Here is a 16732-nt window from a genome sequence, read left to right on the forward strand (position 1 = left end):
CAGATCATCCCGCTAAATTTCCTACCAGCTAATTTCCATGCATGTGGCTTTCATTGCCGTATGAGCCCGCTCTGGCACTGCGGTCAGCTACACAACATCTTCTTGTGATCCCTGGGTCTAAGAACGCCCGTCTGGCTTTGACGAGGGACAGGGCCTTTTCGGTCCGGGCCCCTGGCTGGTGGAATGAGCTCCCGTTGGAGATTCGGGCACTGCGGGACCTATCCGAGTTCCGCAGGGTCTGTATTTGATCCAGTGGACGTCCTATGAAGCCATCGCTTCCCCAGAACCCTACCATCGAGGTGTGCGAGCTGTGCTGAAAGCTTCCAGCCTACGCGATGTTGCGTGGTTCGTCGTACTGATTACTGCTCTCGAATCCGATTGACATTTTTGTGGCGATGATGATGCTTTAGAAGTGATTCTTTTTAACGTTGCTTTAATGTTGTGAGCTGCCCCGAGCCCGCTTGCGGAATAGGGCAGGGTATAAATTAAAAATAATAATAATAATAATTTCAATTAAATTCCAGGTATTTCCCCCTCCCCCCTTTTTGTACTGTGAAGAGCCCCGTGGCGTAGAGTGTTAAAGCTGCAGTACTGCAGTCCTAAGCTCTTCTCACGACCTGAGACCGATCCCCGGCGGAAGCTGGGTTTTCAGGTAGCCGGCTTGAGGTTGACTCAGCTTTCCATCCTTCCAAGGTCAGCAAGATTTATTTATTTATTTATTTATTTATTTATTTATTTATTTATTTATCATCTATCTATCTATCTATCTATCTATCTATCTATCTATCTATCTATCTATTTATTTTATGACTTCTATCCCGCCCTTCCCAACAAGTGGCTCAGGGCGGCTTACAACACAGGAATCTAACATAAATAGGCGTTAAACATAAAGCATTTAAATTTAAACATTAAACCATTTAAAACATTTAAAGCATTTAAAACATTGAAAAAAACATTGGGGGCAGCAGATGAGTCCCCAGCTTGCTGGTGGGGGGGGGAGTGTAGATGACTGGGGAAGGCAATGGCAAACCACCCCGTAAAAAGTCTGCCGTCAAAACGTTGTGAAAGCAACGACACCCCAGAGTCAGAAACGACTGGTGCTTGCACAGGGGACCTTTCCTTTCCTTCTTTCTTTCTGCCTACCCCACCCCAAATTCTTGCTTCTGGGCTCCATTGTTCAACCCCGCTGAGAGAATTTTGCTGAACTCTAAGATTTGACAAACTTTCTAATATTTTTCCCCACACAAAATGGGAAAATCACCAAAACATGTCAGATGGAAATCTTCCTCATGCCACTGTGGCCACAGAGGAGAAAGGAATTGAAAAAGTATGAGGGGGACTAAGGTTTTATTATGACAATTATAATTCAAGAAGCTGGGCTTTCAGGTAGTCGGCTCGAGGTCGACTCAGCCTTCCGTCCTTCCGAGGTCGGTCAAATGAGTCCCCAGCTTGCTGGAGGGAAAGTGTAAAAGACTGGGGAAGGCAAGGGCAAACCACCCCGTAACAAAAGTCTGCCGTGAAAACCTTGGGTGTTTTCGCACTTACCTTTTACTGGCGCGAGTACCCTCCTGACGCCGGCGAATCTGCATGGATTTCGCACCAGAAGCGCCGGCGCACCCAGAAGCGCCGGCAACTTCCGTCGCTAAGCCAGCGCAAACGTTTTCCTGCATCTTTGCGATTTCCGTTTGCGCCGGCAACTTCCATCGCTTCTGGGTGCGCCGGCGCTTCTGGTGCGAAATCCATGCAGATTCGCCGGCGTCAGGAGGGTACTCGCGCCAGTAAAAGGTAAGTGCGAAAACACCCCTTGTGAAAGCAACATCAGCCCAGAGTCGGAAACGACTGGTGCTTGCGCAGGGGACCTTTCCTTTTCCTTAATGTTGTAAGCTGCCCTGAGCCTGCTTGTGGGATAGGGTGGGGTATAAAGCGAAAAATTAAATTAAATTCCAGGTATTTCATCCCCCCCCCCTTTTGTACTGTATTCCAGGCTGAAGGGGGCTCTTGCCATCCAGCCAGCTGATTATGCATGCTCCTTGCGTCCGGGACCCGTTCTTTTTAACCACGCAGCTGACGCACGGCCCATTACCTTTACCTTTCTCATGCCAGACACGTTCAAATTACTTCCTCCCCACCTAGGGCTGCGTATTGCCCTGATAATAAAGTAATCTGCAGAAATGGAGACTGGAATTTTACCCGTCTCCAAATGCCAGCGATATGAATATAGAGAAACTATCAAGCAATTGTAGCTGCTTGCTTCTTCCCAATGACCCCGAAGTGGCTGCAGCCCTCTGGAAAATACGTCCTGAATACTTAGCAGGCATTCTCTCTCTCTCTCCTTCAACACCCGTCTCGTTACAGTAAGAGGAGCTTAGATGGATTTTTTTTTTTTGACAGATGTAACACCCAGGAGGTTCTGCAACTGTGAATTCATGGAGAGCCAGGATCTAAGGAAGAGATTTCCAACTGCTAGCTATAAATCAGCGCAGGGAGAAGGGTTTGCAAAAACAGAAACGCAGAGTGGGAAGGGACCGCAAGGGTCGTCTAGTCCAACCCCCTGCACCGTGCAGAAATTCACACTACGGCCTCCATTTCCCCAGTGACCCTTGCTGTATGATCAGAGAAGAAGATGATGATGATGAAGAAGATGATGATGATGATACTGGATTTATATCCCACCCTCTGCTCACGACCTGAGTTCGATCCCCAGTGAAAGCTGGGTTTTCAGGTAGCCGGCTCGAGTTTGACTCAGCCTTCCATCCTTCTGAGGTTGGTAAAATGAGTTCCCAGCTTGCTGAGGGGAAAGCGTAGATGACTGGGGAAGGCAGTGGCAAATCACCCCATAAAAAGTCTGCTGTGAAAATGTACTGAAAGCAACGTCACCCCGGAGTCGGAAACCACTGGTACTTGGAGTCCACAGGAGGTGGTGGTGGCTACAAGCATAGCCAGCTTTAAGAGGGGATTGGATAAACATATGGAGCAGAGGTCTATCAGTGGCTATTAGCCACAGTATATATATGTGTGTGTGTGTATATATATACACACACACACACATATATTGACCACTGTGTGACACAGAGTGTTGGACTGGATGGGCCACTGGCCTGATCCAACATGGCTTCTCTTATGTTCTTACTCAGGGGATCTTTCCTTTTTCCTTTACTCTGAATCTCAGAGCTGTCACAATCTCCTTATCCTTCCCCCCTCCCCACAACAGACACCCCGTGAGGTAGTGGGGCTGAGAGAGCTCTTACAGCAGCAGCCCTTTCAAGGACAACTCCTGCAAGAGCTACGGCTGACCCAAGGCCATTTCAGAGTCTGCAAGTGGAGGAGTGGGGGAATCACACCCGGTTCTCCCAGATGAGAGCCCATGCTCTCTACTACCACTACACCAAACTGGCTCTCATAGAGGAAGGCAAGCTCTGTAGTTTTCCTCCAAATTGCTAGAGCATCCCCACATGAAACCATAGAGTTTTCCCTGAATTGCTAGAGCGTCCTCACGCAGCGTGCCCAGTGTGACGACATCACTTCTGGGTGGCATCGACACACCATGCGCGCCATGCATGATGGAAACCTTTTGGGGGCGGGGATCCGTCCAGCGGCTCGCTCTGCGCTGGCAGGTTGGGGCCCCTGAAAGGAGGGGAACCCCCCCTTCTTGGGAAGCCTAGAGGACACGCCCACTCTCCTGGTTGTCATCTGTGTGAGACAGAGCAGCAGTTGCTCTGAACTAGGCGCCTGGAGGAGAGCGAATAGATCGGCGCTAAACCCAGACAAGAGGAAATGCTATTTGCTGGAGGATCAGACCGGGATAGAGGTGCATCACCCGTCTAGGTGGCGGTAATGCTCCCCTTAAGCATAGGTTTATTTTTTCAGTTAGGAGCCCCTTTGGATCTGGACAGATGTTCCAACGCTCAAGTGGCGTCTGTGGCTTAAAGAGCTTTTGGCCAGCTTTGCTAACAACACTTACGGCAGCTCTTCCTGGGAATACAGCTACTCACACTCTTCTCAGGCCAGGGGGAGCCACATGTGGCTCTTTCAAAGATATTGTGTGAATCTCAAAGCCCCCACCGCCCTGTCGGCTGGCTTAAAGAAGGCATTTCTCTCTTTAAATGACTTCTCCAAGCCAAGCCAGACAGCAGGTTGGAGAATGCATTTAAAGTTAAAGTTGCTTTCTTTCCACCTCTCCCTCCCTTCATCTTCCTTCCTTCCTTCCTTCCTTCCTTCCTTCCTTCCTTCCTTCCTTCCTTCCTTCCTTCCTTCCTTCCTTCCTTCCTCCCTCCCTCCCTCCCTCCCGCACTCAAACATCTGATGTTCATGTCTTACAGCTCTCAAACATCTGATACTTATTCGATGTGGCTCTTGCATTAAGAAAGTTTGGCCACCCCTGTCTTAGACCAAGGTTGGGTTACTCGAATGCATGCTGTGCCTTTTAAGAGACTCTTAGCTGGTTAAGAATACTACAGCTGAGGTGTCCACCACAGTAGCCGCTTCTTATTTTAATCATTTTGATGGTTTGATACCTCGAAGACCCTAAGTTGGATGGAAAGGCATCATAATTTTTGTTAAATTAAATAAATAAAATCACCATAAGAATAAGAAGAGACCTGCTGGATCAGACCCATAGTCCATTTGGCTCTGCATCCCTTCTCACACAGTGGACAGCTAGTTCTTCTGAAATTCCAACAACAGGAAACAGAGGCCGAGGTCTTCATAAGAACATCAGAAGAGCCCTGCTGGATCAGACCAGTGTTTCATCTAGTCCAGCATTCTGAGTCACGCAGTGGCTAACCAGTTCCTCTGGAGGGCCAACAACATGGCAGAGAGGCTGAGGCCTTCAGAAGAACATCAGAAGAGCCCTGCTGGATCAGACCAGGGAGGGTCCATCTAGTCCAACATCCTGTCTCACACAGTAGCCAACCAGTTCCTCTGGAGGGCCAACAACATGGCAGAGAGGCTGAGGCCTTCAGAAGAACATCAGAAGAGCCCTGCTGAATAGTCCAACATCCTCTCTCACATAGTGGCCAACCACTTCCTCTAGAGCAGGGGTCCCCAACCCCTGGGCCGGGGACCAGTACCGGGCCACAGCCTGTTTAAAATGGGCCACACAGCCTCCTGTTTGAAATGGGCTTCCCCTCGCCACAGCCTCACCCCCTGCCTCACCCCCCGCACGACGCCTCCTCCTCCCCCCCCCCCCCGTTTTCACCATTTTAAGGCCAGGAAGGGGTGGTAAAACACCTCCCAGGCTGACCCCCCCCCCCCGGCTGATCAGCTGATTGGCTGGGAAAACTGCCACTGCAGCAGCAAGAGACACTGTCCTTGCCTCCTTCCCCTGGCCTTAAAATGGTGAAAATGGGGGGAGGAAGAGGTGGCAAGGCTGTGGGGGGGGGGAAAGGAGAGAGAAGGGAAAAGGGGGGAGGCGCCGCGGGGGGAGGTTGGGGACCACTGCTCTAGAGGGCCAACAACAGGGCATAGAGGCTGAGGCCTTAATAAGAACATAAGAAGAGCCCTGCTGGATCAGACCAGGGAGGGTCCATCTAGTCCAGCATGCTGTCTCACACAGGGACCAACCAGTTCCTCTGGAGAGCCAACAACAGGGCAGAGAGGCTGAGGCCTCCATAAGAACATCGGAAGAGCCCTGCTGGATCAGACCAGGGAGGGTCCATCTAGTCCAGCATCTTGTCTAACACAGGGGCCAACCAGTTCCTCTGGAGGGCAGAGAGGCCAAAGCCTTCCCCTGAATTTGCCTCCTGTAATCATTATTAAGCATCATCAATGTGTATAGCATTTTCTAAAGGAACTCTGTCACACAGCAGGTGCCTAGCAGGGCCTTCTACTGTCTGCCGTCACTCTGGCAGGGGTCTGCATGGGAGGGCCCAGAGCTCTCGTCCCAGCTACCCCTTTCTTCCTTATTAATAAATACCTCTTAACTGTGACCAAGGAGACATGAAAACCCAGGCAGTATAACAGCAAAAGATGTTTATTATTAGTGTTCTAAAAACGATAAGTGGGCGATAATGATTTAGTGCTATAGTGATTGTGAAAACAGTAAAGGCTGGTGCAAATAAACAAAAGCCCTGACGCGTTTAGCTATACAGTCCCTACACTAATACCAAAACTCACCACCTCCCTTGGATGAGGGATCTGGTCCTACCGCCTGTTCCAGAGAGCGCTCCTTCTCAGAAAGAGGACCTCCCTGCCTGCAGCCTCTCCAGGAAAGAACCCACCCTGTCTGAGCTTGGCCCTTGTTATTCTTTCCTCCCGGGTCCCGTCCCTCTCTGGGCTAGTTACCCTCCAAAACCTTGTCACGCAATCAGAGGGACAGAGGGGATCCTGGGAAATGTAGGCTTTCTTTAGTGACTCCTAGGCAGACTTTTCTGGAGATTGTAGGCCTTACTAGGCCCAGGATCATGACAAACTCCAACAAAATATAGGTCCCAGCCCCAAGAAGCATACACTCTAACTATGGCTGTGGAAAGTCCCACTAGGGTTGCCAATCCCCAGGTGGGGGCAGGGGATCCCCCGGTTTGGAGGCCCTCCGCCCACTTCAGGGTCGTCAGAAAGCGGGGGGAGGGGAGGGAAATGTCTGCTGGGAACTCTATTATTCCCTATGGAGATTTATTCCCATAGAAAATCATGGAGAATTGATCTGTGGGTATCCGGGGCTCTGGGGGGCCTGTTTTTTGGGATAGAGGCACCAAATTTTCTGTATAGCATCTAGTACCTCTCCCCAAAATACCCCCCAAGTTTAAAAAAGATTGGACTGGGGGGGTTCCAGTTCTATGAGCCCCAAAAAGAAGGTGCCCCTATCCTTCATGATTTCCTATGGAAGGAAGGAATTGAAAAGGTGTGCCATCCCTTTAAATGTGATGGCCAGAACTCCCTTTGGAGTTCAGTTATGCTTGTCACAGCCTTGATCTTGGCTCCACCCCTAATGTCTCCTGGCTCCACCCCCAAACTCCCCAGATATTTCTTGAATTGGACTTGGCAACCCTAAGTCCCACCACGGTGCAGGTTTTCAAGACAAGAGATGTTCAGAGGTGGCTTGCCATTGCCTGCCTCTGTATAGTGACCCTGGATGTCTATGGTGTTCTCTTATCTAAGTACTAACCAGGGCCGAGCCTTAGGGTTGACAGGTTCAATTCAAGAAATATCTGAGGACTTTGGGGGTGGAGCCAGGAGACTTTGGCGGGGTGGAGCCAGGAGACATTGGAAGTGAAGCCAGGAGCAAGGTTGTGACAAGCGTAATTGAACTCCAAAGTTAGTTCCCGCCATCACATTTAAAGAGACAACACACCTTTTAAATGCCTCCCCTCTCTTGGAAATAAGGAGGGATAGGGGCACCTTCTTCCGAGGCTCATAGAATTGGACCCTCAGGTCCAATCTTTTTGCAACTTGGAGGGTGTTTGAGGGGAGGCACCGGATGCTATGCTGAAAATTTGGTGCCTCTACCTGAAAAAAACAGCCCTCCCAGAGCCCCAAGTACCCGGGAATCAATTCTCCATTATACCCTGTGGGAATCAGTCTTCATGGGGAATAATGGTGTACCCAGCAGACATTTCCCTTCCCACAACTTTCTAATGACCCTGAAGCAGGGGGAGGGCCTCCAAACCAGGGGTTCCCCTGCCCCCACCTGGGGATTGGCAACCCTACCAAGCCTGGTTAGTGTCTGAGATCGGACACAATCAGGCTTACCTGCACCATCCAAGTTAGAGCACAGCTTAACTACAAAAGACCGCAATAACCATCAGAATGATATTTTCTCATATCATGGTTTAGCAACTACGGGGCCGTCAGCTCCTAGAAATGGGACACACGAGGCAAAATTTCGTATCTTCTTCCAATGCCTTCTCTACCCTGAACCTCTCCTTTCCATATCAGTTAACAAGTTATATTTTTTCCCCGGTGCTTTTTTAGTATAAAAAGCCCAGCAGGAACTCATTTGCATACTAGGCCACACCCTCTGACATCGCCACTGTTTCATGCAGGGCTTTTTCCGCAAAAGCAGCCTAACAGGAACTCGTTTGCATATTAGGCCACACCCCCTGGTGCCAAGCCAGCCGGAACTGTGTTCCTGTGCGTTCTTGCTAAAAAAAAACCCCAAACCCTGTTTTTTTTTTAAAAAATGAATAGGTTAACAAAGATTTCAGGTTTTCACGGCTGGTAACATCATTAGGATTTGTAGAATCTTTCGGGCTCAAGTGCCGTGTTCTACTGGAGAAAGTTTTCCTTCCAGACGTTTCGTTCTCAGCTACGGAGAACATCCTCAGTGGCGTTGCAGCTGGAGCAGGCGCTCAGACCTTCTTGGCTGCTGTGCATTGAGTGGGGGATTAGCAACTACGGGGCCATCAGCTCCTAGAAATGGGACACACGAGGCAAAAATGTCGTATCTTCTTCCAATGCCTTCTCTACCCCGAACCTCTCCTTTCCATATCAGTTAACAAGTTATATTTTTCCCCAGTGGTTTTTTTAGTATAAAAAGCCCAGCAGGAACTCATTTGCATACTAGGCCACACCCTCTGAGTGCCCCACTCAGTGAGTGCCCGACTCAATGCACAGCAGCCAAGAAGGTCTGAGCGCCTGCTCCGGCTGCAACGCCACTGAGGATGTTCTCCGCAGCTGAGAACGAAACGTCTGGAAGGAAAACTCTCTCCAGTAGAACACGGCACTTGATCCGGAAAGATTCTACAAACCCTAATAATGAATAGGTTCTTCGAAGCTAACCTCACTTCTACCTGTGAATTATATGGTACAGAAAAAATGAATACCACAAGGGTATTTTTTATCAGATAACGTCCAAGATAATGTTATCAGATAACACCTGATAACAAGTTCCCAGCCTGAAACTATCAAAAGGCGACAAGTTGTAAATGGTTAGATCTGGGATGTGGGAGGTGGTAATGAAGAGGTCTGCCAGAGTTGCCAGCACGGGGCGAGAACGGCCATCTACTGTTACTGAACGCTGAGATTGTTCTCTATTGTTGCTCCGGTTTCGACAGATGGGCCAATGAATCATGCATCAGCTTGCTGTCTTTTTTGGAGTCAGGACAGTAGCCTACCGAGGTCAATCTTGCCTACCTACTCTTGACTGGCAGTGGCTCTCTAGCCAGTTTGGTGTAGTGGTGAAGTGTGCGGACTCTTATCTGGGAGAACCAGGTTGGATTCCCCACTCCTCCACTTGCACCTGCTAGAATGGCCTTGGGTCAGCCATAGCTCTCTTATCTGGGAGAACCGGGTTTGATTCCCCACTCCTCCACTTGCACCTGCTGGAATGGCCTTGGGTCAGCCATAGCTCTCTTATCTGGGAGAACCGGGTTTGATTCCCCACTCCTCCACTTGCACCTGCTGGAATGGCCTTGGGTCAGCCATAGCTCTCTTATCTGGGAGAACCAGGTTTGATTCCCCACTCCTCCACTTGCAGCTGCTGGAATGGCCTTGGGTCAGCCATAGCTCTCTTATCTGGGAGAACCGAGTTTGATTCCCCACTCCTCCACTTGCAGCTGCTGGAATGGCCTGGGGTCAGCCGTAGCTCTCTTATCTGGGAGAACCGGGTTTGATTCCCCACTCCTCCACTTGCAGCTGCTGGAATGGCCTTGGGTCAGCCATAGCTCTGGCAGAGGTTGTCCTTGAAAGGGCAGCTGCTGTGAGAACCCTCTCAGCCCCACCCACCTCACAGGGTGTCTGTTGTGGGGGGAGAAGATATTCTAGGAGATTGTAAGCTGCTCTGAGTCTCTAATTCAGGGAGAAGGGCGGGGTATAAATCTATGGTCTTCTTCTTCTTCTAGGGCAGGGGTGTCAAACATGGGCCTGAGAACCAGATCAGGGCCCGTAAAACGGAGCAGTTCCGTCAGTTGAGGCTTTTAGTTGAGGCAGCGGGCATCTGTTTCTTGATCTGGTTGGCCTCCCCTGCTGGCACTGTCACCTGTGCTATAAAATGGAATAATATCTGCCATCTCAATGAGGTATCATGACGTGAGAAGGCCAGGCTGCGGAATATGTGATAGGCTTCCCAATCCCCAGGTCCCAGCGGGGGATCCCCCATTTTTACAGGCTTCTCCCCGCCCCCAGCCAGCTGGGCAGCGGGAGAAGCCCCACCCCCCACAGTCACCATGTAGTTTTAGAGCTCCTGCAGGTCTGTTTTTAAAATATGTGCCTTTACGGCTGAGCAGGAAGCAGAAAACAGGAAGGGCTTCGGAGAACGGCCCCTCCCTTTAGGCTTCCCAACCTCCCCGCCCTGCCAGGGGAACCCCTGGATTAGCAGCCTCCTCCCCCGCTCTCAAAAAATCTGGATGCGGGGGGTGGGGGTGGGGAAACGGGGCCATGTCTCTTTCCCTGCCTCCCTCCCTTGCAGGCTTCAGGCTTCTCTCTTCCTCCGGGTCACAAAGACCCGCCCACCGCCGGCCTGCTATTCGCTCCAGTCCGGCCTCCCATGCTGGGACTCGTAGTCCTTGTGTCCTCTCCGGCTGCCACAGGCGTCTCCTCGGGGAGTCTGGCCGGCGGAGGAAGGGGGGGAGCTCCGCCCCCAGAGGACCATGTGCATTTCTACCTCCGGAGGCTTTAGTCGCTGATTGAAAGGCTTCCTCTTGGGATGGGGTGTCTGTGTTACTTTGAAGAAGTTGGCAGCAACTCGTGAGTAGAGAGGCCAATCCACCTTCAGTGTTGCCAGAAATGGGGGGGGGGGGGAAGTCTGCTGAGCACTTCATTATTCTCTATGTGGAGATCGATTTTCATAGGGTATAATGGGGAATTGATCTGGAAGTTTTGGGGGCTCTGGGGGCGCTGTTTTTTGAGGTAGAGGCACCAAATTTTCAGTATAGTATCTAGTGACTCTCCCCAAAGTATCCCCCAAATTTCAAAATGATTGCACCATGGGGGTCAAATTCTATGAGCCCCAAAAGAAGGTGCCCCTATCCTTCATTATTTCCTATGGAAGGAAGACATTTTAAAAGGAGTGCGGTCCCTTTAAATGTGATGGCCAGAACTCCCTTGGAGTTCAATTATGATTGTCACACCCTTGTTCTTGGCTCTGCCTCGATGTCTCCTGGCTCCACCCACAAAGTCTCCTGGCTCCACCCCCAAAGTTCCCAGATATTTCTTGAATTGGATTTGGCAACCCTACCTCCCTTTGTTTTGCTTTCGTTTTCAGATCAAGTAAAGTTCTGCAGGAACAAGACCCAGTAAGTATTTGTGTGTGTGAGAGAGGGAGGGGGCAGGGGATTCCCTGGTTTGGAGGCCCTCCCCCCGCTTTAGAAAGCCTGGGGGGGAGGGAAGTGTCTACTGGTCACTCTATTATTCCCTATGGAGAACGATTCCCATAGGGAATAATGGGGAATTGTTCCACGGGTATTGGGGGCTCTGGGCGGGCTATGTTTTGAGGTAAAGACACCAATTTTTTAGTATAGCATCTAGTGCCTCTCCCCAAAATACCTCCCAAGTTTCAAAACGATTAGACCAGGGGGTCCAATTCTATGAGCCCCAAAAGACGGTGCCGCTATCCTTCATTATTTCCTATGGAAGAAAGGCATTTTAAAAGGTGTGCTGTCCCTTTAAATGTGATGGCCAGAACTCCCTTGGAGTTCAATTATGCTTGTCACACCCTTGTCCCTGGCTCCACCTCCAATGTCTCCTGGCTCCACCCCCAATGTCTCCTGGCTCCGCCCCCAAAGTCCCCAGATATTTCTTGAATTGGACTTGGCAACCCTGATATGCGATGATATGGTAAAGTTTTCTGAGTGCTGTCGAGTTGTTTGTTTATAAAATGTTTTTATTGTATTTTATTGTTTTACTATATGTTGTACTCCACCCTAAGCCCTACAGGGAATGGGTGGGATAGAAATATACTAAAATAAAATAAATAAATAGTACAGGGGTGTCAAATGTTCTGCCCAAGGGCGGAATCAGGCCCCCAGAAGGCTCTAATCAGGCCCACAAACAACTCACTGTTATCTGCTTCCATCTCTCCCTCTCTTGCTTCCTTCCGCATCACAGCTAGCTTTGTTAGGCTTACTCGATCGCACAGGAGCTACAGAGCAAAGCCTCTGTTTTCTCCATTGGCTGACCAGCACTACACCAAACTGGGAGGGATTTGTTTATTTATTATTTATTTATTACTTCAGTCTTCTATCCCGCCCTCTCCGCAAGCGGACTCAGGGCAGCTGACAGCCAATTAAAAAAAAAACATTTAAGATTGTAATTTAAAAACGGTAAAATAACAATTTAAAATACATTTTAAGGTGCTGTTCAACCTCAGTACAGGTGGGATCTTCTCTCTTCTGGCATCGATCCTATAACGTTCGTAGTCCTCTCCCGGTTTAGGTGTTAAAGGCCTGCCGAAATAATTCAGTTTTGCAGGCCCTGCGGAATTGGGGAAAGATCCCGCAGGGCCCTTATGGCCTCTGGGAGGGCATTCCACAATTCTGGGGCTGCCACCGAGAAGGCCCTAGCCCGTGTGGGACACAGGCTGGCCTCCCTTGGTCCGGAGATAGATAGTAAGTTTTTGGATGGGCTTTTGGATTTCAGGGAGAACTTGGAGAGACAGGAACGAAGACCATTTCTCCTTACGACCCTACGTTGGGAACAAAGCCCAAGAAATGCTCATCGTTTTATTTTCCCCCTGTCCCTTGGACGGGTTTGCCTGTATACTTCAGGGAAGCTAGCAGACCTTTTTATGGCATGCAGCATTTCTCCTCTTGACAGCCTCAGGACGTGCGCACTTTATAAGAGGTCCCCCCCCCCTTTCTCCTACCCCCTCCCAGATATAATGGCACCAATTAAATTACCTTGCTGCCTGACCTTAATCTGGCAGGAATGATTATTCCATGAAACAGTTAGAGCTCTAATTGACATGAAGTGCGAGCAGGAGGGGGGGGATAGAAGAAGAAGAAGAAGAAGGGGGGGGGTAGGGGGAAAAGAATATCTCTTGCAGCGGTGGCCCCGTCAAAGTCACATTGATATGCTAATACCTATAGCTGGCGAAATCACTTCATAAAGGGGGAGACGTTGGAAATTGAATTATTTCAATTTCGCTACCTAGGAATCTACTGATCCGCCTGCACACGCCAGCCTAAGGAGCTGCGGCGCTTTTTCGGCGAGGTAAACAGCTGCACCGAGGGCGTTGCCGTGGCAACGCTTGACTCATGACAATTGCGATCCTGATGAAGTCATTAGCGGCGCGGAATGTACTTTGAGGTTGTCAAGTGTACACTCCAGGAATATTTCAGCGGGATTAGTGAAAAAGGAAGGGAGGTGGGGGGGGAGAAAAATTAGCATAATTTTGGCTCTCCGCGCATGATCTCATTACGGCGCAAAAGGAAACGGCACAGGGCGATGCGCACACTGTTGTCCTTGGGTGTACAAAAGGAGGAGGAGTTGGTTTTGATACTCTGCTTTTCTCTGCCTTTTGGAGCCTCCAAAGGGGTTTCCCTTCCTCTCCCCACAACGGGCACCTTGTGAGAGACCCACGACCAGCCCAAGGTCACCCGGCAGGCCTCATGTGTCTCTCTTTTTTTGTGTGTGTGTATGTTTTAACAATTTATTAATAACATATGGTTACAATATTTAATTGTCTCTTTTCTATACTAACCCATATGATATTTCAACCCCCCCTCCCTCCAATATTTGACTTCCCTGAAGTTATTAATTTAAATTCAATTATAAGGTACCACTAACCAATCAAAGTTTAATACTTTTCTTTTCTCATTGATACTAAAAAATTGTCCAATGTCTTTTTACGTTCCACTCTTTCTCCATATATCCTTTAAATTTCTTCCTCTCTTTTTTGAATATATCTAAATCATAGTCTCTTAAAGTTTTAGTTAATTTGTCCATCTCACTCCACGATAAAACTTTCACAATCCAATCCCATTTCTCTGGTATTTTTCCCCATTTCCACAGCTGCGCGTACAATGTCCTAGCAGCTGAGAGCAAATACCAAATTAAAGTCCTGTCTTCCTTTGGAAATTTTTCTAATTGTAATCCAAGCAAAAAAGTCTCTGCAGTTTTCTTAAAATCATAACCCAAAATTTTGGAGATTCCTTGTTGTATCATCTTCCAAAACTCTTTCGCTTTTTCACAAGTCCACCACGTATGAAAAAAAGAACCTTCGTGTTTTCTACATTTCAACATCATGTGTCTCAAAGCAGTTTCCAATCACCTTCCTTTCCTCTCCCCACAACAGGCACCTTGTGAGACAGGTGGAGCTGAGAGAGTTCGGAGAAGGAGAAGAAGAAGAAGAAGATTATATTGGATTTATACCCCACCCTTCACTCTGAATCAGACCGGCCTACAATCTCCTTTACCTTCCCCCCCCACAACAGACAACCTGTGAGGTGGGTGGGGCTGAGAGAACTCTCCCAGAAGCTGCTCTTTCAAGGACAGCTCTGAGATAGCTGTGACTGGCCCAAAGTCACCTGGCAGCTGCATGGAGAGGAGTGGGGAATCAAACCCGGATCTCCAGATGAGAGCCCACTGCTCTTATCCGCTACACCGTGCTGGCCGGTGGACTGACTGGCATTATACCCCTTTTGCGTCCCTCCCCTCCCCAAACCTTTCCCAACCCAAATTTGGCAACTCTTTAAATAATCATGGGTATTTTCAGGCATTTGTAGTGGTTAGAGTACCAGAAGAAGGTAGTGTTGCCAACATTAAGGCCTGGAGATCACCTGAAATTACAACAGATCTCCAGATCCCAGAGATGAGTTCCCATGAAGAACACAGCTGACACTACCAGCGTCACTATACCAGGGGTGGCCAAATTGTGACTCCCAAACCCCACTGCCCTGTCGACCGGCGTGGAAAATGCATTTCTCTCTTTAAATCATGCCGGTGGCTTGGACAATGCATTTAAAGTTGCTTTCTTTCCACTTCCCCTCACTCCTCCCTATCTATTTTCCTCCCTCCCTCCCTCTGTCCCTCCCTCCGTCCCTCCCTCCCTTCCTGTAGTGGTTAAGTGTGTGAACTCTTATCTGGGAGAACCGGGTTTGATTCCCCACTCCTGCACTTACAGCTGCTGGAATGGCCTTGGGTCAGCCATAGCTCTCATAGGAGTTGTCCTTGGAAGGGCAGCTGCTATAAGATCTCTCAGCCCCACCTACCTCACAGGGTGTTTTTCGTGGGGGGCGGGGAAGGTAAAGGAGATTGTGACTGCTCTAAGATTCATAGTATAGGGCGGGATATAAATCCAATATCTTCTTCTTCCTTTCTGCCTGCATGTTTTGTGACTCTCAAACATCTGGCATTCGTATCTTACAGCTGTCAAACATCTGACATTTATTCTATAGGGCTCCTGTTAAGCAAGTTTGGCAACGTATCAGGGCTTTTTTTGAGCAGGAACACACAGGAACAAAGTTCTGCCTAGCTTGGCATCAGGGGGTGTGTGGCTTGATATGCAAATGAGTTCCTGCTGGGCTTTTTCTACAAAAAAAAGCCCTGTGCAATATCATATTCCGCTGAAGTTCCTCCCCTCCACAGACGCCTTCCCCAAGTTCCAATCCCACATCTCAAGGCATTTCCCAACCTGGAGTTGTGAGGATAAATGGTGATGAGGGAGAGAACCACGCCCACCGCTGTATCATGAGCCAACGATCAATGTAGGGCCATTTCAAGGTATTTTGTGGCCCAGCCCTAAGGGACATCCGTCCCTTATGTGTGTAGAGCCAGTTTGGTGTAGTGGTTAAGTGTGTGGACTCTTATTTGGGAGAACCGGGTTTGATTCCCCACTCCTCCACTTGCACCTGCTGGAATGGCCTTGGGTCAGCCGTAGCTCTCGCAGAGCTGTCCTTGAAAGGGCAGCTTCTGTCAGAGCTCTCTCAGCCCCACCCACCTCACAAGGTGTTTGTTGTGGGGGAGGAAGGTAAAGGAGATTGTGAGCTGCTCTGAGACTCTGAGATTCAGAGTGAAGAGCAGGATATAAATCCAATATCAGCATCAGCAGCATCTCCTTCCTCTCCCCAAATTCTGCCCTCTCCTAGCTCCACCTCCAAATCAGGAATTTCCCAATTCAGAGTTGGCAGCCTTCCTTGGGAAAAGGACGGGATAAAAAACTGTAGCTAGATAGCTTTGGCTCTTGTGAGGGAGAAACCAAAACAAGGATTTTCAGGCTGAAACAGCAGGGGTGAGAGATTCGGTGTCATTTCTACATTTTCGGTGCATTCCGAGGATTCACAGCTGCCTTGGCGTGTAAACTAAACCATGGGGGGGGGGGAGCCTGCTTCCGAGCTCTTCACACCCCCCTCTTCTTATATCGTTGTGTCCAGTCCGGACATGTTGACATTGGTGCCATGTTTGAGGACCGTGCAGTCGAGGCCAACGCGTGAGGTTTCAACCATGAGACCCAGAGGCATTTTTGTACACCCCTTGTGGGATCTCTGTCAGTGATAGCCCGGCCATCGAGTATCAGGGGCAGCAAACAGGTTTTTCTCCCACCAAAAATGCAGCCGTTTCTTGGGGGGTTTTTTTGCTCAAAGCACTGAGTAGGAACTATTCATTTTAGGGATATGCAAAAAAAACCCCACACCCTCCAGCCTGTTATTTTCACTTTCCTTCTCCGTACTCTTGGCTCTCCACTTAAAGACCACAGTGTCTCTTAGAAAGGCTCACTTTTCCAAACGATTTCACCGCATGCAGGATTTCCCTCTGTTGTTTTTGTGCTTGAAAAAGCATTTCCATTACAGTGACAAGCTGTACAAGACAGGCGATGGGTGGGAATGTGAACACGTGAAGCAGCCTTACACCGAATGAGACC

This window comes from Heteronotia binoei, chromosome 4, assembly GCF_032191835.1.
Source record: "Heteronotia binoei isolate CCM8104 ecotype False Entrance Well chromosome 4, APGP_CSIRO_Hbin_v1, whole genome shotgun sequence".
Lineage (NCBI taxonomy): Eukaryota > Metazoa > Chordata > Lepidosauria > Squamata > Gekkonidae > Heteronotia > Heteronotia binoei.